This window comes from Diadema antillarum, unplaced genomic scaffold (genome assembly GCF_040938485.1).
Source record: "Diadema antillarum isolate AM-2024a unplaced genomic scaffold, OU_Dant_1.0 seq00000041_RagTag, whole genome shotgun sequence".
NCBI lineage: Eukaryota > Metazoa > Echinodermata > Echinoidea > Diadematoida > Diadematidae > Diadema > Diadema antillarum.
Window position 1 is genome coordinate 128,102 of NW_027271153.1, and position 25,361 is coordinate 153,462.

General features: G+C 37.6%; 1 long non-coding RNA gene across 1 annotated transcript in view; it reads right to left on the bottom strand.

Moving 5' to 3' along the window:
• Window positions 1-6,065: 6,065 nt before the first annotated feature.
• Window positions 6,066-25,361, bottom strand: part of LOC139725417 (uncharacterized) — an 86,304-nt gene continuing 67,008 nt past the window's right edge. The window contains exons 3-4 of the long non-coding RNA XR_011710548.1: window positions 15,921-16,043; window positions 6,066-6,156 (exon numbers count right to left, since the gene is read on the bottom strand). This is a non-coding gene — a long non-coding RNA (uncharacterized lncRNA). The remainder of the gene's footprint in view (window positions 6,157-15,920; window positions 16,044-25,361) is intronic.

Sequence of the window (25,361 nt, forward strand, 5' to 3'; positions counted from 1 at the left end):
AAAAGTCAGAAATGACTCGGCATACACTCAATTTGTAGAAGCGTGGTATCGTTCACATCCCTACTTTTTGTGACTTTGTCAAATCTTATTGTCGCAAAGATCAGAAAGATCAATTCAAACCTCAGTTCACACTGAACACATCCACACTATGAGCATAAATGTCTATGTTCTTATCAGCTCCTTTAAAGATAAAGAAGCACTATTAGCAAACTCTGTGACCTGCAAAAGGATGTCTGTCATCTTGTCCGTGGGAATAATACACTCTCTAAATAAGTCAGGCTAAAATCAGCCAATGGGAACACAACATATGTGTTATCAGTTATTCATTCAGCCACATTACTCTCAAGTCATTTCAATTATCAAATGGTTATTACCACAAATAATGCATTCATACACAAAATATGAGCACCTAAACACAAACACACACACACACACACACACTCATACACACACACTTGATCTTTAAAACACACCAGTGGGAACACACCATACTCATGAGGTATTAGAAACATGCAACCATGCCAGTCACTAACCTGAAGACTGCTTGGTGAATTTGTCTCGGTGTGCAGCACATACAGCCAAAAGCCTGTAGCCCAAGTCTAGGTCAAACCCACCCTGTGGTGCGACTTTGCTCACAACCTAAAAGAGGGCATAAAATCATACATACCATGAAAAGACATGACAATAATCATGAAATGAGAATGGGAAGGAAGAATAGCTATTTTGTAAGCCCCAAATTCCATGGGTATAAATGATAAGCATCATAATGGTCACTCAAATTCTTATCTTTACACTGCCTTTGTGTTTAAAATGTTGAGAAAAAAATTTATTTACTTGGTAGAATTTCCCATTAGTTCTCTTCAGGTGCTATGAAAGCAAATGTTTATGTTGAACTCTTTGCTTTATTTAATTATAATATTTGAGATGAATACTTCCTGCCACACCATATATGAAGGTTGCTATCTATGTACTTCATTATATACCTCTGCAAAGGAGATTTTGCCATATAAGGAGATTAGAAATGTTGCCGTATCAACACAGTTGATCAAGACTTGCGCTGTTTTGCCATTGCAATAGCTTGGCTAGGTCCGTGTGGTAAAACAGCATATGTTTGGATTTATGCAAATCACTGAAATAAATTTGCATTCAATGATATTACAGATACTGCTGGTCCTTCTGAGGCAAGATATGAAATATCAAGCAACAACACAAAAAGAGTGGTACGTATGCAAAACGTAATCTTGACTTATTGGAAAAGTGGTTGCAAGTTGAGACACTATTTTGCCATCTTACAGCCGTGCATTCCCCATGTGCTTCTGGTTTGGTTCTGTTCTGTGTAATTCAGGTACGAAGCTTGGAAATGACATTGCATGATAGGATGAAGAAATTGGCCGAATAGAGATAAACCTGATCCCCCTCATCTCCATTGTGTCACCGTGGCCTTTATGTCGGACTGAAATACATTGCTACACCCGAGTGGGCTTTCTAAGTTTACAAATAGGTCAAGTCTGGATTGATTACTGAATGTTGATGAGAAAGTTTGGCAAGTCAAGTGTAGTGACTGGGAACATAAAGGCAAAAAATCCAAGGCACTGCAAGATATTTCATTTCATGATTCTACATAACAATGACTTGTTACAAATTTTATCCATTATATTTGTGACCCGCTACAACAAAAGGATCCAAAAGTCTGGGGAGGTTGATTTTCTGAAAATGACATGATATTATTTCTTAACTTTTCCACTTTAAATTCATATATAACATGACTCATAAAAGTATTCGGTTGCGGAAATGTCATGCACTGACCAATAAGATCACTCCTTCATTGCTAGGGGCGGAGTCTATCTGCAGCGCTAAATCCAAATCTTCGGACACATTTCTGTTCTGTTGAAAGTTGGAAAATCATGGCCCATTTCTTGTCTTTCCTTTGATTTTTTACCTTCGAAATTTTGACAGATGATAGACAAAACATCAGACTACAAAATTATGTCAAAAACAGAAATTCGATGGTGTTGACTGATTTAGATGACCTGACTTCAAACTTGATTTTCTCAGCTCAGCCGTCAGCGACTTTTGGATCCATTTGTCGGGGCAGGTCACATTTGTCTGAGAGGTCCAACATACTAATAGTCCGGTATATTTGTCTGAGGTATATCTTAGCCATATTTGGCCCAATGTCTGCTGTCTGACAATCATGATAACAAAAAAAAAAAAAACAACAACAACAACAAACAAACAAACAAACAAACCACTAATTAACCAATGCTGATCAACTTGGATGTCTACTTGATCTACTCAGTTTGATGGAAAAGAAAAATATTGATTTTAACCCGTTGAGGACGAGTCCTTAGTATACTCGGGCAGGTGTCTATGGATAATGTGTGTTGTAGCAAAATTAGTCCGTCCTCAACGGGTTACCAGCCCCTGACGTCGTATTACCTATTTGCCAAGTTATATGCCAACCTTATTCAGTAAAGGCAAAATTTTCGGGATTTTTTTTTTCCCCAATCGGCCAGGTAAGATGAATGTTGGGTGCTTTCAGTTTTACAGCATCAAAGATATGAATTGATATTACAAAGAGCAAGCAAAAATTTGTGCGATTTACTTTTTGAATTAGTTTCATTTGGGGTGAAACATGCAAATATTTCCACTTTTACAGTATGTGTGTGGTAAATTGGTAGAACTTATACCCTTCTAAAAGGGGAAATCTGGGACTGATATAAGTTTGCCTTAAAAGAAAGAGTAAAATCTGAGAAGCACAGCAGTGAAGTTTGATCAAAATGGGATGAAAATTAAGAAAGTTATGAAATTGTGAATTTTTGCTCATTTTCACAAAACAGTTCTGAAACAGTCAATATGAATATGCAAATGTTGAATTGATGTCATCCTCTCACAATTTGCCACATACATAAAATCGTACATAAAATCACGAAATTTCTAATTTTATAATCAAACACAATTATTCCCCAGTCTCAAATCCTGATATATCTGACTGATCATTGTTTTGAAAGCAATCGGCCAGGAATAACATTACGTTTCTTATTTAAATAACAGAAAACCTGAATTTTCATCATTTTCTTTTATACGATCAATGGAAAATTGTGAGGTGATTATGTCATCAGCTCACTCATTTGCATATTCATATCAACAGCACAGGATCTGTTTTGCAATAATGAGCAAAACTTCACAATGTCGTAACGCCCCTCATTTTCATCTGATTTTGATCTTCAAATTTTCTCTGTTGTGCTTGTGAGATTTCACTCCTTCTTATCAGACTATCTTATAATCATCCTGGAATTCCCCTTAAAGTTATTGTACAATAGTGAGAATCAAAATTTGACCAGGCTATTAATCGACTGTTTCTTCTTCTTTTTTTGCCTACAGTCCCATCATTAGTGCACTTATGATAGCCTCAATGTCAAATCACACACATAATATCTCTCGTGAAAATGTCTGTGACCTCATTCACAAAAATATCTGCACGCAAAAATAACTGCTTTTACAGTATGCCACATTAATGCTCGTTGTGTGATGAAACAGCATCAAGTACTCTTACAATATGGCAAGAACAACAATTTTTATGGGCAATTCCGCGGTTAGTAACGTTACATTTAAAGAAATTTAGATATTTATCTTTATTACTAAATCACCATTTATTCATTTCAAGTCAAAATCATGTTAAAACATGTTCATCCTTCCCAGGTCTATGATATAGAAAAGAATGAGAACAATCCAATAAATATTAGAATTGCTATGGCAACTAAAAGGGCTGGTTAGTAACGTTACGAAAAAAGGACATGACAAAAATATCAATGTCGTGTAACAAAAAGTGTGCAAAATTTCAAGTTACTTCAAACAAAGAGTTGCATTAATTTCAATTATTGCATCATGGCAAATGTTCACGCAAATATTTTTAGCAGTTCGACCGATAATTTATTAGCTAGACCCTCAAATGCATGGTTAGTAACGTTACGATTAGTAACGTTACATTTGTCCGGAGTAATTCCGCAGGTCATTTCACCCTTTTGTAATTGACAAAATGTCACATGACTTCTGGAGTATTTAAATGTATTCATCTTTTACCTTTTAGCAAAAATTTGAGGAAAAAATTTCAAAGCAACCCACTGTAATTGGCATTTAAGTGAATTTCAGCATCCCAAGTCCCACATGTACATTTTAAATGATGGTTTTAGATCTCGCAAAAATCAATAAATACAAAAAATAAAATCTACTGAATTTGAAAGACCTTAGTGATTGGTGAACACCCATGGCATTAGTTGATACCTAAATTAAAGAGTAAGATAAAGAGGCACATTTCTTTTATCCATGTCATGTCCACCTAACTGCGGAATTGCCCTTATGAATTTGACTACAAAGTTTTACATCCCCCCCCCCAAAAAAAAGAAAAAAAAACTTCACCAGAGGCTACCAAAAAAGGAAAGTCTCGTGAATGAAACATATTTGTAAATTTGGTATTTAACATCTTCATTAGATTTCACTTAAACTCCTTATAAGCATTTTTCAACCATTATTTCATTACAAACTCAAACAAACTTTTATACACATGAATCATTAAATATATGATAAAGTGCAGTCCATAAGACCAGCTTCAAAACAAGAAAAATCTGTCCATAAATTAACATGTAACATGATGTCATGATCTTACCGAAAAATACCAGAAAGGAAACTGAGACACAGAGCACTATACCACCTTTAGCAATGACTTTATCGTACATTGTAGCCTCTGAAAACTGAACATGGGATCAAAAAGCATACACACAATTGATGAAAATAACAGAAATTATATGAAGTAAATGAAGTGTGAGAAAGACTTCTAGAAATAATATCACTATGACTGGACAGAAAAATACAGTGTGTGTGTGCATGTGTGTCTAAATGTTTAGATTTCATGGTGAGACTTACCGTCAGACAGCTTATGAGGGCGCTCTCAAATTGTCGCTGGAAGGCTCGGACGTCTGTACACCACTCAAGCAGCTCACGGGCTGCAGTCTGGAAACTGCTCTGATTGGACAGTTGCTGCAAGAGAACGATTGGGCAATATTTCACTATATTCTACATTGGTTTTGACATACTCAAATGTCATCTTTTGATCAATTGCTATCCACTAAGCCCCCTCACAAACAATCTCAAGTATCAATACACAGTATCTTAGTTAGGTTGTCTTCGTGGTCTAGCAGTCAATTTCTTTGTCTAGATTGTAGCCTCCTTAATTGTGAAAACATTCTCTTTTGGTCCTTTGAATCCCTCGAGCAAACTTTATGGAATACAATGTAAATGGAAAGTCTGTTGAAACATACACTCTTCTCCAAAGCTGCATGTACTTTTTTTCCCTTTAGAGAGACAAATTCTTCACATCAAGAACTAAATTGCTAATATTCTTCATTAGATTCATGAACTTCATTATTGTTTTCAAATGTAGAACTACTTAATCAAGCATCATAGAATCTAAGCAGAAGTTATATTCTCACAAAAACATTTGGAAAGATCTTTAAGGAATTTCAATATCCATAATCACCAAGAAATAAATCTAATATCTCACACAATTCTATTATTCTCATATTCAATGAAGTTCAGTTCAATTTTATGTAATCATGAATAATTATGCAGTTTAAATTCAATTATAATTTCTTAATAGGCTAATCCTGCATGTGCTATAAAAAAGAAACAATTCCCAAACCCTTAAAGTATCTGCTCTTTTCCTGGATTTGCGAGTTGATAGAGCATATAAAATTATTCAGACCTAATAATTTCTAAATGAAGATGCTGCTAAATATCCTGTCTCAGCTATTCAAAAATTTTTGATTTCAAGTTAACAAATCACATATTAACTGTGAGAAATCTGCCTTTATTGACACTAGTTGTCAAAGTCAAATCTATTCATTTACTGTCTCAAATATCTTTGATACATATTAGATAGAACACATGCTTTTCATGCCAATGTAAATGGCAGCATCGGGAAAATCAAATGATGTTGTGATGGCAGAACATCATGGCATATGAGTGAAGAAAGGTACTGTAGCAATTAACAAATTGGCAGCTCACCTCTTGAATGCAGGCTAGCCGCTCAATGGTTTGCTGAATGTGTCGCTCCATGGACACGTCCCCGGCCATCCTCTCCGCTTGGTCCTTTCATAACTGCAGGGGAGAAACGATCGGTGGCGAACAATTAATACCGCCAGGGACCGGCAACTAAGCAGACACCCAAAGATAACGATATATTTTGTAGATTGGAAGGGTTCTAGAATGCTGGTTCCCTGGGTAGTGCTGGATTTTCCCCAAGAGCCCATCTCACACTCTCTGTCTGTCTGTCTGTCTGTCTGTCTGTCTGTCTTGTGGTCTGTCTTTCTGTCTACCTTTCAATCTCTTTCTGTTTCTCTCCATCTCCATCTCTCACTCTTTTCTTTCTTTCACTCTCTCCCCCTACATTCATTTAAGTGTCTTTCATTCTCCCTCTTTTTTTTCTCCTCCTACATTCATTCAACTCTCTTGACTTGAAGCAAAAGCCACAAAACCGTGAAGACGTGTAAAGTATGTTTCCGCAATGGATTCTGGAGTGGCAAATCAGATGCGAAGCGATGGCAAAATTGCAAAAAAAATGTGGTTTCAGCATTTATGGGAATGAAGACTCAGATTCTGTCACTGGCCTGTGAACAGGCACTGAGGATGCAAATACAGCCACTTAGATTATCAACAGCTGACCCACAGGCCTCCGGCGGTCAAGCCACAAAACTGCAAAATTGTCCCAAGAGCTAATTGATGAGTGAAATATGCAAAATGTCTTGCAATTCTGAGAGACTTGTTCACTAAATTCAGCCCCTCTTCCTTTTTCCTTTATTTTGCTGTTTCTGAGTGTGCAAAATTTCAACCTCTTTCTCTTGACAAAGCAACTATCTAGCTTGACATTAGTGGATTTTTTTTTTCACACACTCTCTCTTCCTTTTCCTTTATCACTGAATCAATCACCACAGGTACCCAGTTAAACTCCATCTCAAAGAGTTACAGGGTGTTCAGACGCATAAAAATTCATACTAGAACGGTATACACGTAGCTATACCAAAATGGTATAGCTATACGATGAATTTATACGTCTGAACGCTGACTAACGAAACGACACAACAAAGACAGTCAGAGCATCCTTTCGAACTAGAACTCGATAACGAATCAGCATTCCATCATGTCCATTGTGCGTCTGAATGTATGGCGACCACAGAACGGTATAACTGGGTGGGGCTTAATGGGAGCACGCATGAAAGATGACCCCATAGCTATTACTCATGACCATAACAGCATGCGCAGTGGGAAACTGCACATCTATACCACGTTTTCCAGAACAGTCGAGATTAGTGTCTGAATAGTCTGTCAGCTATACGATGATTCTTTATACGTCATTTCTTTATCGAGTTTTGGTATAAATTGGCTTACGTCCGAACAGGGGGTTATACAATACTGCAATGGTGTTTATAAAAGCCCACAAATACCTCTTAGAAGAAATTTAGTGCTCTCCCCCTTCACATCGTGCAACAACTCACACCTGTAACTGAGGGTTGAAATAAATCTTTTGGCAATGGGCTTGCCTTTCAGCAGTCCAAACAATCTAATAAATCCTGTTCTGATTATTAATGACTGAACATGCTCCCCCACTACATACATGAAAAAGAGGAAGGTTCAGTTTTAAAAAAACAGCAACAGCACAAGAAAAAAAAAATAGCGTAGCTAAATTGACTGAATATGTCTCCCACCTGAATGAAAAAGGAGGAAGAGGACAATCTTTCAAGAAAAAGAAAAAAAAAAGAGAAGAAAAAGGAAAGACAAATAACAGAGAGTTTGTGACAAGATTTATAAACAATTTGATGGCAGCACTCAGGACATCTGACTCACTCTTTTGGCCAAGTTCCGATTCAAAGCAGTGTTTAAATATTACTGTACCTGCCATATATTTAGCAAGTCTAATGTTTCGCGAATGGGGACATATTTTGTGAGTGTTTAAATTTGTGACCATGGAAGACGGTGATGAACTGAGAAACGTACACATGCACATCGCATTCATGTCAGGATCAGAATAGATTTTTACTGCCAACTGTTAAATTCCCTAATGGCACCAGAATTGCAAGATTTGTGAAAACATAAACCTCACATAATATATGGAAAATACAATGCTCCAGCAGCCCACAGCGACATTTGATAATGTGGGCTGTGCACCACTGTATGTACCATATAGTTTATGAGCATACCATGTCCTGATTCTGAAAGTTTATAAAATATTGTTATCTATTAAATTTAAAAAAAGTTCTATCTCTTTCTAGAAAGCGAAGTTAATCAATTTTCCCCACTTAGAGAGAATATGCTTGTTAAATGCATTCTTCCTATGGGAGGGAACATTTTGGCAGTTTGTCAATATTTGTTATATAGGTCTACTAGAGAAGGTTGCACAAGAAATAGAAATACTACAAAAAATATATTACATACACATGTGATATATATCAACAAAAGAGAGAGTGAAAGGTAAGGTTCAGCTGCCAGTGGGAGAGACTAAAAAATGGATAAATCAAAGTGTCTGTTTGATAAAAGCCAATGTATCTTGTGTCCTTAAATTTCCTTCTAGAAACAACTTCAATTGGGGGATCTAAAAAAAATAAAAAGAAATGAGACGGGAAAAGGTTAATAGACATCTTTTAGAAAGTTTAGGGAATCATTGTGGTCATACTGGCATGTTAATAGTAACTGAATGTTGTTGGTTGATGATTTGTTGCCATGATGATAAAAAAAAGGAGAGACATGATGAATATCAAGCTTAACGGAGTAATCTGTTGTGATAACACTCACACAACCACGGTTTATCTATTAGTCATTAGTCTCTAGTCGCACAAGATCATGATGTACGAGAACATGGCCGATTCTGATATCAATTAACCCTAACATGGAATCCCCTGATACAACGTGCATATAAAAGTTGTATTATTTGTGGTTTACATCAAGTATGCATGGACCACTCTGAGCAAGTGCATTTACCATCTAGGTCCGTGATTTGCAGACTTTCTGAGGCTTATTTGTGGCACATGTGATCATAATACATGGTTCACTCATCATTACTGGGATTCACACTAATGAGAAAAAATCTTGACATTTGCATCGCGATCAAAATCTGAAGATTTTTTGCCTGTGTGGACATAAACATCCCACTAAATAGGGCGATCAACACTGCGATCTAAATCCCAAGAAGTTTTGCCATCATTTCGGGATTATAGTCATAATTTGTCAAATGGTTGTACACAGTATGTGTTGAAGTATGCAGGCTCTCATGCACCGAGAGTATCTTTAATGATAAATACGGCGCATAAATGGACTTTATTATTATTATTATTATTATTATTAAATAGCATGATAATTCAAACCAGATTGTGTATGAATGCTGGAGCAAAAAAAAAAAAATCTCAAAATTTTTTATCCTGTCATACAAAACATGCATGATTCAACAGCCATGAAGATAAGGCAAGGGTCATCATTTTAGTAAATTTCAGTCTGGTCAACAAATTATCCTAATCGACAATTAGCAGGATGTTTTGGCTGTCTGCATGGGCACAAAAAAAAAATAAAATCTCGATATTTGGATCGCAATTGTGATCCCGCTATTTTGTCTGTGTGAATGCTACTGTTACTGACATTCCTTGCAGCTGGTAGTGCATGATAATCTGTGTTCAAATTATGCCATCTATTTTCTATTCTTATATTTTATATGTCCAAATCCATTTTTTGCCTCAGGCTATATTCCCTCCCTGGCCTGATATGTCTCTATTAGTTGACTGTTGATGTTTTGCTGTTTTGCATCTAGGGACTTCTATAATCTCTGCTTCTGATGGTTCTGTCCCTATTTCAGGTGTTACATATTTGCTTACCTTTCTTGGCATCAGCCTTTTAACCCTCTGCATCCAACCATATTCTCTGTCCATAGGAATGTGTGTGAAATTGTGCACTTCTGATTCATTGACACAGTTAGGGCTAATCACTGTATTGTAGGTACTTGACATCCAGTCATCATCTCAAGCTAAGGACAAGTTCACCTTCATAGACATGTGGGTTGAGTGAATGAAGCAATATTAGTAGAACACATCAGTGAGAGTTTGAGCAAAGTCGGACAATCCGTTAAAAAGTTACGAATTTTTGAAGTTTCTGCTCAGTCATGGCTGGATGAAAAGACTACTATAGCTTGTGATGTCACATGAGTACAACGATATAACGAAAGAATAAAGAAAATTCAACATATTTCCATTTTTCTCACATAACAAAAGAACATTCGACTTCTCTCTTTCAGAAGGCAGGGGAAATAATATTACCCTGAACATACGTCAGTAGCAAGTCGAAGAAATGTGCACTTTATTAAAAAAGTAAAGTTTTGTGAAATTCTCTTTTTATTTTCCTTATATAGTTGTACGCAGGTGACATCATACACTGTACTAGTCTTCTCTTCCAGCAGTGACTGCGCAGATACTTCAAATATTCGTAACTTTTGAATGGATTGTCCAATTTCCCTCAGACTTTCACTGATGTGTTCTACTAATATTGCTGCATTCTCTCAATCCTTATGTATATGAAGGTGGACTTGTCCTTTAATGATATCTATTCCGCGTACAACATAGTCGATAACTGGAACAGCACATAAATGTAATCCTATCAGCTTCTGTGGTGAGAAAACAAAGTAATTCCCAGATTGATGCATTGTATCACACTGCTTTAAATCTCATACAAACCAGGATCCCATTTCATAAAACTTGTTATCACTGACAACTCCCACATTTCTATGACAAATTTGCTCTCAGCCAATCAGATGCAAGGATTTCAGCAACTTATAACAATTATCGTAACTTGCTATTGATAACAAGTTTTATGAAACGGGGCCCAGAACACCAATAACATTAAAGAAGACATGAACTAGCCTGAAATGGAATATATATGTACACATATTATACAGAGATATTTATACAAGTATGCATGTTTCTTGAGAAATACAAACAAACATGAATATCTATTGTAATACACATACATCAGTATGCAGATACATAGATATGATACATACATACATACATACATACATACATACATACAGATATACATATCATATAATGACTCTGGACGTCATTGTGACATCATACCCATGTGCAGATTGTTTGTGATTCAATGGTTATAAACAGCTTGTCATTATCAAAAGTTATAATTCATAGTGCACAACATCACGATATCATGAAGATGGCAAAATAATTAAGTGTGCACAGGGAAATTACTCTGCTTTTTGTCTTATATTTTAATCTTTTTTTCATCCTTCTCATCTTGAGCTCCACTACCATTTACATTCCCTTCTATTTAGAATTAAAAACGAAAAGAATAATGCAGCTGGATTTGCATTTCTGTGTCGAGTTGACATTTAGGGCTGAACATTTCTTTGCTGCATGTATATCTGGTACACCTGTAGAAGATATTTTCACAGAAAATTTGCAGGATTATTCATTCAGAGGGACGTGTCTCACATAATTGCCTATGGGTACCTTCTGCAACAGCATAGGAATGCTAATCTAAAATCAGAATCTATATTGCTAATATGAACCCCACCTGTTTCAATACAGAAAGCATTTGAAATAAATACAACAATGTGGGCCACAGTGGGCCAGAACATAAATCTAATAAATGTGAATACATTGGGAAGCCAGCCTATAAGTGAAAGGCAGCAGAACACTCTTTCTAACTATTCAAAGTCCCACACATTCTGGATTTTTCTTTTAAAGAATAATTTGTGGACACCAGAATAATAGGAGTCAGCACAATTAAAGACAGCCAATCCCTTTTGGATGCAAATTTTTGAAAAATTGGTGAGAACACTTTAGGTATTGAAGAGAACACTTTAGGTATTGAAGAAAACACTATTTGGAAACCTCCTGTAAATTTTGAACTCAAGAGGGTCTTTATTTGTTTAGTTAAATTGACCGTTAAGATTTGAATAATTTTTTCGTACTACGAAAAAAATTACAAATCTAAACTACTAGTCTAGTTTTACAGACCTGTGTGATGCACTTAGTTGCACATATAGTTCATGTAAGTGATGTGTTGTTATTTGCCATCGATAACAAAGTAAGAGAAGCTAGTGCATTCTTCTTTTCTGACAGCTTTAACATGCATATCTTTTGTTTGAAGTATAAGTATCATATTACAACTACAGGAGGATTTATGTATGCAGCTGTGCCTAGTACACAAAATATGTTATGGTGAGCATTTGGTGCATTATTTGAATTCGTTAACAGCTAACAACCTTCAAATATCACAGAAATGTTATAGCTTTACAATAGTCTTGTCATTCTGGTGGAATATATCATGTTCTGTGCTATTTGGGAAGGAATGCAAAAGGGAAGGCCCATCTTTAATATCTAGGTTAATCATAGCCATTACAAATGAATTATACAAAGTTTACTTAAAAGGCATTTTCACATCAGCGCGATAAAAATCCAAGCTCGAGATATTTTTTGCGATCGCAAAATTAGCGCGCTATTTCATTTCCTATTCACATCAGCCCGAAGAGAATTAGACCGAAATTTTTTCGAGCTAATTCGACAGCAGAGCATGCACAAACAGTGTCGGGTATACCAGTAGAGCGCGCACTTTCAAAAGAATTACCCACGTGATCGCCATCACACACGCTAGGCATGACGGGATGCATCATGCAAATTTCTTGAGGCGATTTCACACAACCAAATAGCACGCTAGTTCGCAAATTATCCCGCTATTTCGGAAATTTCCCGAGTTGGACTCGAGAAATTTTCTCGCTCAGAGCGATAAAATTAGCACGCTACTGTAAAAGTGGTTTCTTTCGCGTACAGAAACTTTCGCGGTTTCCATCGGTGCCGACTTTTTTGCGTGTGTTTAAATTCGCGGTCGGTAATGATAGCATTGTAACAAGCGACGAGTTCAAAACATTTTCGCGTGATGTTAAATTCGCGGTTCAACCTCAAAGCGCGAAAAGCGCAAAAATAAAACCACCGCGAAAGAAACCACTTTTACAGTAATTTGTATTCACATTATCAAATAGTGTGCTATTTTGTGATCGGGTTAATTTCCCAAGTCAGAAAATAGCGCGCTATTCAAAACATCGGGCTGATGTGAAAACGCCTTTAATGGCATAGAATTCAACTGAATTTCATTTGAAAGAATATTTTTCGACAGTATAAAAGCATTGTTGGTATTTTTATCATGTTCTTTGAAATAACTAGTCACCTTCGAGGATTTTGAGTCAAAAAGGATTTACATTTTTTTGGAGAACATTTCATATTTGATAAGGAGTTAAAGTAATGATGTGATTGACATTAGTTTTGATCTATAATTGTCAGGTAACATCTGTTCAAACCTGAACAATTTTGCGAATGAGAGCTTTCTTTGAGGTGGAAATGTCTGCCTTTATACATGATTCTTATGGCATGACAACTGTGCCAAATGTGAATTGAGATTCTACATAAATATGTCACCTTTGTAAACTTTGGTGAGTTTATTTCATCTTTTAAATCTATTCAATTCAATTCCATTCCATTCAATTCAATTCATTTCAATTCAATTCAATGTAATTCAATTTCACTTTATTTCCATCCCCAAAGGGTAATACAAATACAAAGTATACCTTTAATAAATCATATTTTAACAATTTGTAAGAAATACAAATCAAGAATTTTAATACAAAATTTACGAATGAATTAATAGAAAGAATGCAGCAATGGTGACAAATAGTAATATTGTGGAATAATGGAAGACAGTGGTCAACTGAAAATTGGAGCCTATCACTTGAAAAATGATATGCCAATATTATATATTCTCAAATTTATCCATTTCCATTTGGAGGATTTTATAACTGATATGTTACAGGTACTTAATAAAAATATTATAGATAATACTTATCTAAAGTATAGGAGACAAACAAACTGAAGAATGAGATAAATGTTATGGCACAGATACTATTACCCTGTTGAAGACTAGTCCCGGAGACTAGTCCCAGAAGACTAGTACACACTTGGGCAGGTGTCTATGGGAAATGCGTGTTATAGAAAAATTCATCCTCAAGGGGTTAATTGAGCCGTGTGTACCAGGACAATATGGTGACAAAAACAGCGATCATACACAAATACATTAAAGACTCTCCATAATAAATGTCAAAGTGATGCAATTGCACACTGTCACCAAGAGGTCCCTTTCCATCCCCATCAAGCCCACCTTGGTCCTTAACACTTTTCTCTAGCTGCTGATCATGTTAAAACTATACATGCAACAGAGTCGTGCCCATATTGACGAGCTCCTGCAGCCTTTCGACGATGGAGCGGAGGGGGTTAAGGCGGCCGACTCGAGTCAATATTGCCCTGGTATGTGCATTTTTCAAGACAAGTCTGGCATGCCCCTTCGTGCCTTGTTTGAGTCTCGCAAGACTGATGAGAAGGATGAAACGGTGAAATATTATCGCGAGTAACATGGAAGGTAATGTAAATTGCCGGGGTTGGCACCACATGGTTGCCAGTTTGGTTTCCTGTTGACTTTTTTTCCCTTTCCCTCTCCAACAGGAATCATCAGCGTTCAACCTCCAGTTACTGCTTGTTGTTTGTGACAGATTAAGTGATCTTCCCAGCTTTTGTTGTTTTGTCTTTTGTTTTAAGAGTACATTCCCACCCCTATTTTTATGCACACTGCAGCATCCACTCTGGAGTATATTCAGTCCAGCATCCCACAGGGGAGTGGGGCTCAGAATCATTTTGGGTTCCTTTATCTCGATATGCCTCCTCTCATGACAACCATCTTGCTTTGACTTATTGGAAAACCTCACATTGCATATTTATGCATATTCTGCTTTTTTCTTTGCTTTGTTTAACCTCATCTAGCACTCTAAATTCATCCCTGTGTGACCTAACATTTCGCATTCTTTGTGACATACTGATACGCTCAGTGCCGAGTGCCACTTTTCAGCTTTGTCCACATCAGCTTGGAGCAGTGTGTAATTATTTACTTGGCCTAATCTAAATATTCTGTCTCTCTCACAATGTTCATTCCCTCATCTCTCCAGCAGTGAATCCTTTCATTTTGCCAATTAAATCATCTCTGCAAAGCATCTTATATATTTGTAGTCTCCAGTCTATTGTACATTTTGCACACTGATGGAACCAGCAGCCGTTAACCCATTGAAGACCAGTCCTGAACATACTTGGCCAGGTGTGTATGGGAAGTGCGTGCTATGGGAAAATTTGCTCCTCCTCAGTGTGTTCATTAACAATCAGGGAAATTTTAACAGTGAAAAAGTACACTTCTGCATGACTATGAAATGATTTTTACTTTTTTGTCTTCATTTGTCTGATCTAGAACGCCACTAAACATAGTCTGAATTTATATACAAAGCATATTAGCTAAGAATATAGGCTACCTAACTTTGTAATGCATTTTGTATGTACAGAAGGGATAAGCTGATAATACCTTCATCTAATGTAGGTGTCTGTATCACTACTGCTATGTCTGTCAGTCAGTTTCTCAATTTCCATCTCTCCTTCTCTTTCTCCCTCACTTCCTCTGTTTGTCTGTCTGTCTCTCATCCTATCTCTCCTCGTTCTCCGCTGTGTCATCCCAGTTGCTGAGGGCTTTAATGGTCTCGTCACTCACACCGAATCTGACGGTCATGATGCCGCGGCCATCCGTCACGTGAAACAAACATTCATTTCCCACCCTCCCACCTGGTCTTTCTAAAACAAGTTGATCAATTCCACGGTGTGGAGATCACAAGAATGAGACAGTGTGAGAGATAGACAGAGAGAGAGAAGAGGAGGAAAAAAAGAAATAAAGAAGGAAAAATCAAGACAAGAGAAGCGAAGGCAAGCGATTGCGCCTGGTAGTCCTACCTGCTTCCAATATTGAATTACGGTCCCCTCGGTCACGACAGGATAATTTTGAGACTAGCTCCCTCGGCAATTTGGCTACCCTCGACTCATTAACACCATAATATTCAGTCCAGGGAAGGGCTCCTGTTGGGATAAACACACACAAACTTCTTTGAAACATGCAGGCAATTTTGAGTACAAGTTTACAACAGCTACAGGTTGAAAACAACGCATCTAAACGGTTCAGCGTAGACAAGTTTTTGGTATTCAATTCCCGGCACTCTCTAGAAGATAAAATGCAACTGTAATGCAACTGCAAATAAAATCAACTGTAAAGTAATACAAACAAGCATTTTCCAGTTTTTGTTGTTGGATGACCTTAATTTATCCAATAGCCAACTAATCAAGACTTGTAGCGTGCCCTTTTATGTGCATGCACCTACATTTGTGTGGTGATAACAGGTTGAGGAGATGAAGGAGGGGGGGGGGGGGTTGCTGAGAGGTACAAAGGGCAACTTGTAAGGTAAACACTGAGTCCAAAGTAAGTGTCAAGCTTCCCGCATTGTAATGATGCTAGTTATCACCTCCGTTTATAGTTGCACGAGGAATTACATTCAATTACAAAAGACTTAAGGAGCGATAGATGGCTTAATTAGGGAGCCAGTGTATGCTTTTGTCCCATGGGCGGTGAAATATCAATAGCACACACTCTATGAATTGAGGTCCTTACACACTAAACCTGAAAAAGTCTATCCCAATCGATGCAGTGACTGAATCACATATTTTACATTTCAATATATGTATCTTAGACTATAATTACACTATTCCGTTGTGGTAGAGCTACAGCTTTTTATCACAGACCTCACTGTTTTCAGTTTCTGTATTGATATTTAAGATTCACTGTTTACTCAAACCTGTTGTTCTCAGTATGACCTATAAATGACACCACACATGATCTTTTCGTGTTATTCATTTACAGCGAATTATAAGGTGTTATGATGAACAAGAGTAAATGTTATTTGATCATTAGCATTTTTTGTTTTCATTACATTATATGAACTGATACTGATTAACAAAATTATAATGCATTATGTTACAAATGCAAACTTTTTTGTTTTCATTACATTATATGAACTGATACTAATTAACAAAATTACATGGCATTATGTTACAAATGTAAACATTTTTTTTTTCAAAGGTAAATCAAGGTTAAATAGCTGTAACTTGAGAGTCAAAACAATTATACCACATTGACCTGTCAGGTAAGGCAGTCAGATAGAGGATAGTGGTCTAAGAATGGCAAGGAAGCATAAATGTTTGCCTCCACCGTGAAGGTTTTGTTTTGGCTGGCATATTCGTGTTTGTTTGTTTGTTTGACTGTTAGCAATAATACTCGAAAAGTAAGGAATAGATTTTGATGATTTTCCTTTTTTGTGTGTGTGATCAAAAAAGGTCCATTACGGCACAAGGAACCGTACCCCTCCCCCAACCCCCCCACCCCCCCCCCCCCCGACAATTACCTCAGGTCAAATACTGGTTAATGATAAAGTTGGAGCAAAGATAAGGGTGAGGGTTAGGTCTAGGGGTAGGGTTTGGGCTAGGGTTAGGATTAGGTTCAGGATTAGGATTAGGGTTAGGGTCAGGAGAAGGGTCTGAGGTAATTGACAGGGGGTAATTGCCCTAGACCCAAAATGAACACATGATTAGTTAGTAGTTTTGTTTTGTATCATAATCTGGATTTTATTTTTTCAAGGTGCATGCTCACTCTCTATGGCGTAAGTGACCAAACAGCCACTGTGGAAAGTTGTGTCCTCTGAGTGCAGTTAGTTTTGTAAGTGTATACAACAGTACTGGAATGCATGTACGAATGTTGTTGAAGACAAAGAGTATAACTACATCCAAAACATCTTGTTTGTGTCATCATTCACATACGAACACACACAAACACCTATGAATATACATCAAATTTAAGATTTCTGATGGGCGACACAGTTTTGAGATGAACTGATTATTTTTTCTCTTTATCTTCATATGTTCTGGCTATCATGTTCCTACTGGAGAAAGCTAGCCTGTTCCATCGACAAGTGCGAAAGGAAGCAATTACCTGTCGATATGCCCATTACTGCGGGCTCCCGTTAGATGACGCTCTGCATGCCAGCCTTGCCCCTTTTTTTTTATTTTACCTACTCAAGAGCGTTTTGCCGGTTGGATATTCCCTCCCCCCCCCCCAAATCGATGCCCCAATGTCACCGTAGCTCTCTCCAGTTCGCCTACAGAGCTGTAATGCCAAACAAGTGGCATTCCGCGTGGAGGAGAGAGCCACTCCAGAGTAGCTGAACATCTTTATTCCAAAAACTCTGGCTCGAGATGCCCGCTTCTGGGAATGCTAATTGCGCAGCGGGGGACTGGAGGATGCTATTACCGCGGTTTTCTGTGTGTCAAAATTTGAGGCAAGATGTGGTTATTGTGTTTGTCCGTTAATTTTGGTTTGTCTTTCATTTACTTTCTTGTCCGTGCTCTGGAAAAGAGTGACATTGGAGTAAGCTGAATATAGCAGATGATTGTGAACATCTCACCAATGTACATGAGCAATCAAAAGATAATTGCCAGCATAAGGATTTCAGTATACTACCGTGCTTTCTTCCGTGTCCCTTTTACGGAGGCCATCATTTGACCTGATGTTCAACACTTTTACAGGAAATGAAATTGAATATTTGTGTAGTGTATTACTTCCTAATAAAAAAAGATGACAAGAATTAATATAGAGAGCCAAACAGCAGGTCATCTACAGCATACTGAAACTGCACTCAAGCAAACAATTACTGCAAGATCCACATGAAAAAGATAAAAAGTTCCTTGAGATTTGACAGTAATCTAGAACTTGGATAGCTATTTTCTCAGAATAATTGCTCGGAGATATATTATCCAAATTCAGTAGCAAGTATAGAATTTGTGTACACATTCAAACAAAAATGCATGCATACGTGTATACATACATACATACATCTAGACATACATTAATGTTTGAATACAACACTATGATACATATACAGGAAAAAAAAACACTACCAAGTTCTAAGTAGCTCATTTAACAGTAATGCTAAACAACATTTTACTTAAAAGACGTGAATCCTAAATAAACAAACAAAAGTACAAATACTTTTGGAAGACCCTGCATTCTGGAAGTAAATGTATCAGATTTCTATGTTATTAGTGCTGAATACTTATATTTTCCTTTTTTTTAGGGGGAAGATAGGGAAGTATGATAGGGAAGTTTTAAATGAAAGATGAAAAAAAAATTATAATATGGTGACCTCTCAGGAATCTGAGAGGTAGAATCTTGATTCTATCTGAGAGGTAGAATCTTGATTCTACCTTGAAATAGCTTGATATCTAATCTACTTTGTCACTCTTCTTAGTCTAAATAAGGACCTCAGCTTCTTGTGAGATAAAATTCAAATTTGACAAATTGTCCCAGTGCCTGTCAAATGACACTTGACTAAAAGAGCCTTCTCAAGTAGTTAAAATGTCATGCGCTTCAAGCTCTTCTTCAAAACAGAGAAATCAGAGGAACACATGTGTTAAGACTTCCCCCACTTTATTCATGATAGCATATAAACTAAGAAGTGTTGCATACCACAAGGACAAGTAAAAATTTAGACAAAACACTTGTTTTCCAACTCAAAACTTTTACAACTGAAATTCTGAGAGCAGCACTTATCTAGCATATCTACATTTGTGTTGGGCCTTCTTGTGTGTATGTGTATGTGTGTGAGTTTTTTTCTTTGAAGCAGTGCTGAGCCAGTTTCTTCCCAACAACTTTCCTTCCAAAATCATATTAATTCTGATCATCAGTACAGTGGAAACTCGATATAACGAGATGATCGGGACCGAGTCATTTTCCTCGTTATAGCCGATATCTCATTATATCAGTAGGCATAAAAGAAGGCATAACATAAAGACATTAATTTGCACATGTGGGACTACCCATCATATTTCAATTAATACTGATAACTTGATATTGTGTGTGAGGGAATTACTCACCATTATGGGTAAGAAGATGTTTTTCGCCAAGGAAATCCAATATCAAGAATGTGTTTCTTATTAATTCCTGATGTTGGAATTTGTAAATTTATATAGCTTGCGATTGTATCAAGATCTTCTGTGGATTGGTATGTGGTTATCGTATGGGTGTGTGTTGTGTGGAAAGCTTGAATATGGTCTGCACAATGCTGTGTGTGTATGTGACACATTCTGTATGTACATTATGACTGCGTGTGTGTGAAGATGGGGAATTCCCTACGTAGAAGGCCAATCACAGCATCAGATTGCCTCACACCTGCTAAACGTCATGATGATGTCATGTATACATATGGCCGTCCCACCACATTTTCTGCATGTATCAGTGTGCGCGCACACACAAACTTACACGTACAACATGCAGTGCTAGCTGGAGTGCTCTAAAGAAAATGATTATGTGTGTACAAGACAGTTTTTGGCGCATCAAGCTTTACAATCTCGGAAGATGATAGCACAGGCGAAGTAAAGCATTACCGAAGGCATTTTGCTTTACCTCGCTATAGCAGGTTTGATTGACTATGTTTTTCTTTGTTTGGAAGTCACAAAATTTATCTCGTTATATCAGTTATTTCGTTATAGCTGATCTCGCTATAAGAGTAGCATTTTACATAGACTTGTGTGGAAGGAAATTTGGGACCGGGAAAATTTCCTCGTTATAACCGATATCTCGTTATAGCAGTGTTCGTTATACTGAGTTTCCCCTGTATAACTAAAGTCATACTACTAATAAATGTCCCGCATATCAATTCATCATTGGGCATGGTAATAGGCAAAATATGATTCAGTGATTTCATGCACTGGATGTCTCTTTTATACCACAGCTAAGAAAAATATGCTCAAGAGAGTTTATTACTTGGAGCCTTGAGATAGCAATCACTGTACATTTACAGATGAATCAGAAAGCTAAAAAAGAACTTCTAATTGCCAGTAGGAAACAACACTTCCAATGCATTAAAAAAAATTGTTTTTCTTCTTTTTCCAAATGTAAACAACATCTCAGCTTCCAGGCACAGAGATATGAAACTGCGCATGCATTTTATTGCTCCCCTGGAAATATTGCACTTAGAGTGCTGAAACAGGATTCATAAGGACTAAACTAGGGACACAAAACACTCTTCTTTCTACAATCATGGTGAAAAAAAAAAGTTATTATGTAGAAAAACATCCTTACAGATACTGGGGACAAAATCAGATGACATGCAAAAAAAAAAAAAAAATTTCATGTAACTCAATGCCACTGAAACACATCCTAAATCAAATTTTAGCCCTGAAGAAGAACTTCTTTTGTCCAGGTGCAAAAAAAAAGACAATGAAATGTGTATGTTTTTCTTCCATACTTTTATGGGTAACACTGAAACATAATTTAGTCATCAGGTTACACATTGGTGTGCAATGAAGACAAACTATTTCAAGTCATGATACAGGAATTACCAGTACTTGAAGGTAGCTAGGTATGTAATTTTGAACAATCAAAGCACTATCCTGTTTAAGTTGCACACATTTAGATGAAGAGGTTTGGAAAATTTGAAAAGTCTTAAAAAAGTGCCTTCGCTGAGGCCCGATAAGAAATATTGATATTTGTGGAAAATAATGTCAGAAGTTTGGTATCTTAACTAGGCCTACATCTTGTCTCACTTACAAAACTATTACAATGGTTTAACAAAAATTCATTTCTTCTTCAATATTTTTGAAGCAATTTACTACAATGGTTTGAATTGATCTATTGAGTTTAAATTGCACATCTTATCTAGAGGGCAGCTTTCTCTATGTTTCTGAGGTAGGTTTTTGGCAGTGAAGTGGAGAGAACTGGGAAGCGAACATTCTGAGGTAGTCAACACTACCAGTTAGGTAATCAATATTATTTGAGTTTATCAGGCCTTCGGGATGACAGGCACACTCAATGCCTATGTCACAGGATCCTTCAAAGGTAGGGGCAATTTGGTGAATCATGTCTCACGTCATTGCATTTCTTAGACCATGTCCATGATGTTCTGTGGAAAAGAGGGAACAACAAACACATAGTGAGAAGTGCATGGCTAAGCAGGTAAAAACAAAAACTGTTATGAGGCAGTGTGGCCTTGTAAACAGAACCACAGTATTCCGGGGGCTGAAAAATGGGTATGTTTGGTGGAAAAACAGCAATTTTACCTTTCCTGCAACACACAGGAGTAGTGACACGATTTGGGAAACACATAATTTTCCATGAAAATTGCAGTATTTTTAGTTTTACAAAGTACAAAATACTGCAAACAAGTAACAGTTGGCATCTCTGACTCACACTTCCAGATCACTCCCCAACACAAGTTTTCTTGGAGACATCCACATTCCAAACACAAGCAACAACTGGACCGGATCCCTACAATGTGCACCACTCTCAAGGACATGTTACTTGACCCTAATCTTGTCTGAGTGCTGACCGTTCATTTGTGTGTTGCAAATTCAGAATGCAGTCAAAGAAATTCCACCACACCAGCCAAAGAGATGAAAGACACATATGCTGACCAGCAATTGTGGAGCAGTTTGCCACCCGATCTTTGAGGAGGAACTTGGAGCCTTCTGTCATGAGGAGTCCAGCACAAAGAAGTGGGAAGAGCTGTGACAAAGTATCCCCAGCTTTGGCCATTTGGGGGGCAAAAACCATTAGTTATATGATTGGTTTGTAGCCAAGTCAAATAAGATGACATCCAACACTGGAGCCAAATGTGCCATGCTAGCAGAGTACAAGAAGTACCCCAACAAGAAGAACCTCCAGATTCTTAGGGCTGAAAGAAGCAAGGTTCAAAAGACAGTCAGGCACTGAGCCAGCATGTACTGAATCTGACTGAGCAAAGAAATTCAAACTGCTGCCGTAAACAGGAACATCTGAAGAACGTACATTGGCATCAAGAAAGCTTTGGGACCAGTCCTGAGGAAGAGAGCACCCCTTAAATCCTTCACTGTGGAAGCAACCATCAGCAGGCAGAGAGATGTTCAACCTTGCCCACCTCAAAGCCAAAACAAAAGTATAGTAGGCACTGATCAGAGACACGCCCTTTGTGGATGATACTGCTGCTACAACCCATATGCAGCAGAAGCTCCATCCCAAAAAGGATCGCTTCTCCCAGACCTGCAAGGTCTTTGGGCTGCCTGTTGGTCTAGAGAGCTATGAGGGAAAGGGTGTAGAGGCATTGTCATCCATCATGATTGATGACTACAAGCTGTAAGCTGTGAACCAGTTCACATAACTTCTAACGATCTGCAGCACACTCATCCTGGATGCAGCTCAACGAGAATAGAAAAGGTAGCAACAACACTCACTTGCCTCTCCACACAGGTGTGGAAGAACTCTAAACTCTCCTTAAAGACAAAGATGGCAGCGTACAATGCCTGCATCCTCAGCGCATTACTCTATGGGAGTAACATGTGGAAGATCTATACTAAGCAATAGAAGCTGTGAACCTGTTCACGTAACTTCTAACAATCTGCAGCAAACTCATCCTGGATGCAGAGCTCAACGAGAATAGAAAAGGCAGCAACAACACTCACTTGCCTCTCCACACAGGTGTGGAAGAAATCTAAACCTTCTTTAAAGACAGAGATGGCAGTGTACAATACCTGCATCCTCAGCACATTACTCTGTGGGAATAACACATGGCAGATTTAAACCAAGCAAGAGAAAAGACTGAAAATCTTCTATTTGACGTGTATCTGCCACATACTTGTCCTCTCATGGAGGGGCAAGTACCAAACATCAGTTACATCACATGCTTGCCTTCTAAGTACATTAATCCTCCACAGGCAATACAAGGCTTTGCTTGCTAGGCTATGTGCATCATTTGAAGCATGGTCAAATCCTCATGGACATCTTCTATGGACAACTGGCAACTGGCTAGAGAGAAACTAGCCACTCTTCAGCTGTGCTACAGAGATGTGGTCAAGGGGGACTTGAAGGCTCTGGCCATCAACACAGAGCAGTGGAATGAACTTGTCACTGGCCTCTCACACTGGAGGTGTGCCCTGAATGTGCGGCTGAAGACAGCGGAAGACCAACTGAAGAGTGCAGCAGAAGAGAAGTGGACCTACGAAAAAGGTCCCTGCTACTCATACATAACACAGAGATAATCCACATATATGCTTCTTGTGAAACTTGTATGACATAACCTATTAAGCCACAGACAGCACTGATATGGTAGGACAATGAGAAAGGGTTCATGTTTATGGCCTCCACAAACCAATGGATGCTTAAACTATAACTTGGCCTACAAGCAAATATCACAGAAACATAACAGCTGTAAAACACACAATTATTTTTCAAATTGTAAAAATAAAATGAAACAAATGATTAAAAATAGTGACCTTTATATGAACAAATACTCAAAATGAATGTGCACATAATTAGAATGTATTTCTCACACATTTTGTTTTGAGAGTTGTAATCAACAGTTGGTTTCAAACTTAGTGTGCAGTACATAGTCCATCTGTGATATGCGACCAATCACTACAGGCTGACAAAATGACTAAGTTACTGATTATCCATTACTGTGAAGCAATATATATTTGCACGCATTTCAATTTTGAAAATGTTGGCTCTCGCACAATTAGCGAAATTAAAATGCATGCGAACATTCCTTGTTTAACAGTACATGACCTTGGATTTTTCAACAGACCAGGCTTTAAGCTTTTTAATTCTTTACATTTTGTCCATACACTTTGCTCCCACTCCATCCCATCTCAAATGATTGATCACATAAATAGTACAAAAGTTGGCCTTCAGATGAACAGCTTTGATGCAAGTGGCTCCGAAATTTGGGCATCAGTGTGCAGTGAGAATCACTGAAATGTAGGGTCTGTGAGACGTTAGACAATTTGTGTTTGTGCAGACAATACTGGGTAAGCACTATTTGGGCACCCGTCCCGCTTCATCATGAATATTCATCATCTACATGTATCCGTAACACCATGGAAATACATGATTTTTACATTTCCCAGCAGCATTTTTACATTTCCTGGCAAAACTGAACATTTTTCCCATCTCCCGGCGAGACATTTTAACATTCCCCGTTGATGCAATTTTTCAAGATTTTTATATTTCCCAGCGATACGTTGTTACTGCTATGGCACGTATCCAGCGTTCTGCCATTTACTAGTACAGTATCTTACTGCCTGATGAATATTCATGATGAAGCGGGACGGGTGCCCAAATAGTGCTTACCACAATACTCGTAAGGTGGGTAAGAGTGATGTGAAAAGTGACCCGACAACTCTGAGAACTGAAGGGTAGTGTGGCAAGGGTGATGAAAAGGGACAGGAGACTAAATGATCACAAAAAGGAGTAAGGGAGCAAGTGGAAAGTGGCAAGTGAGAAAAAAAAAATCAGAATAAACGATGGGAAGGGTATGTTCA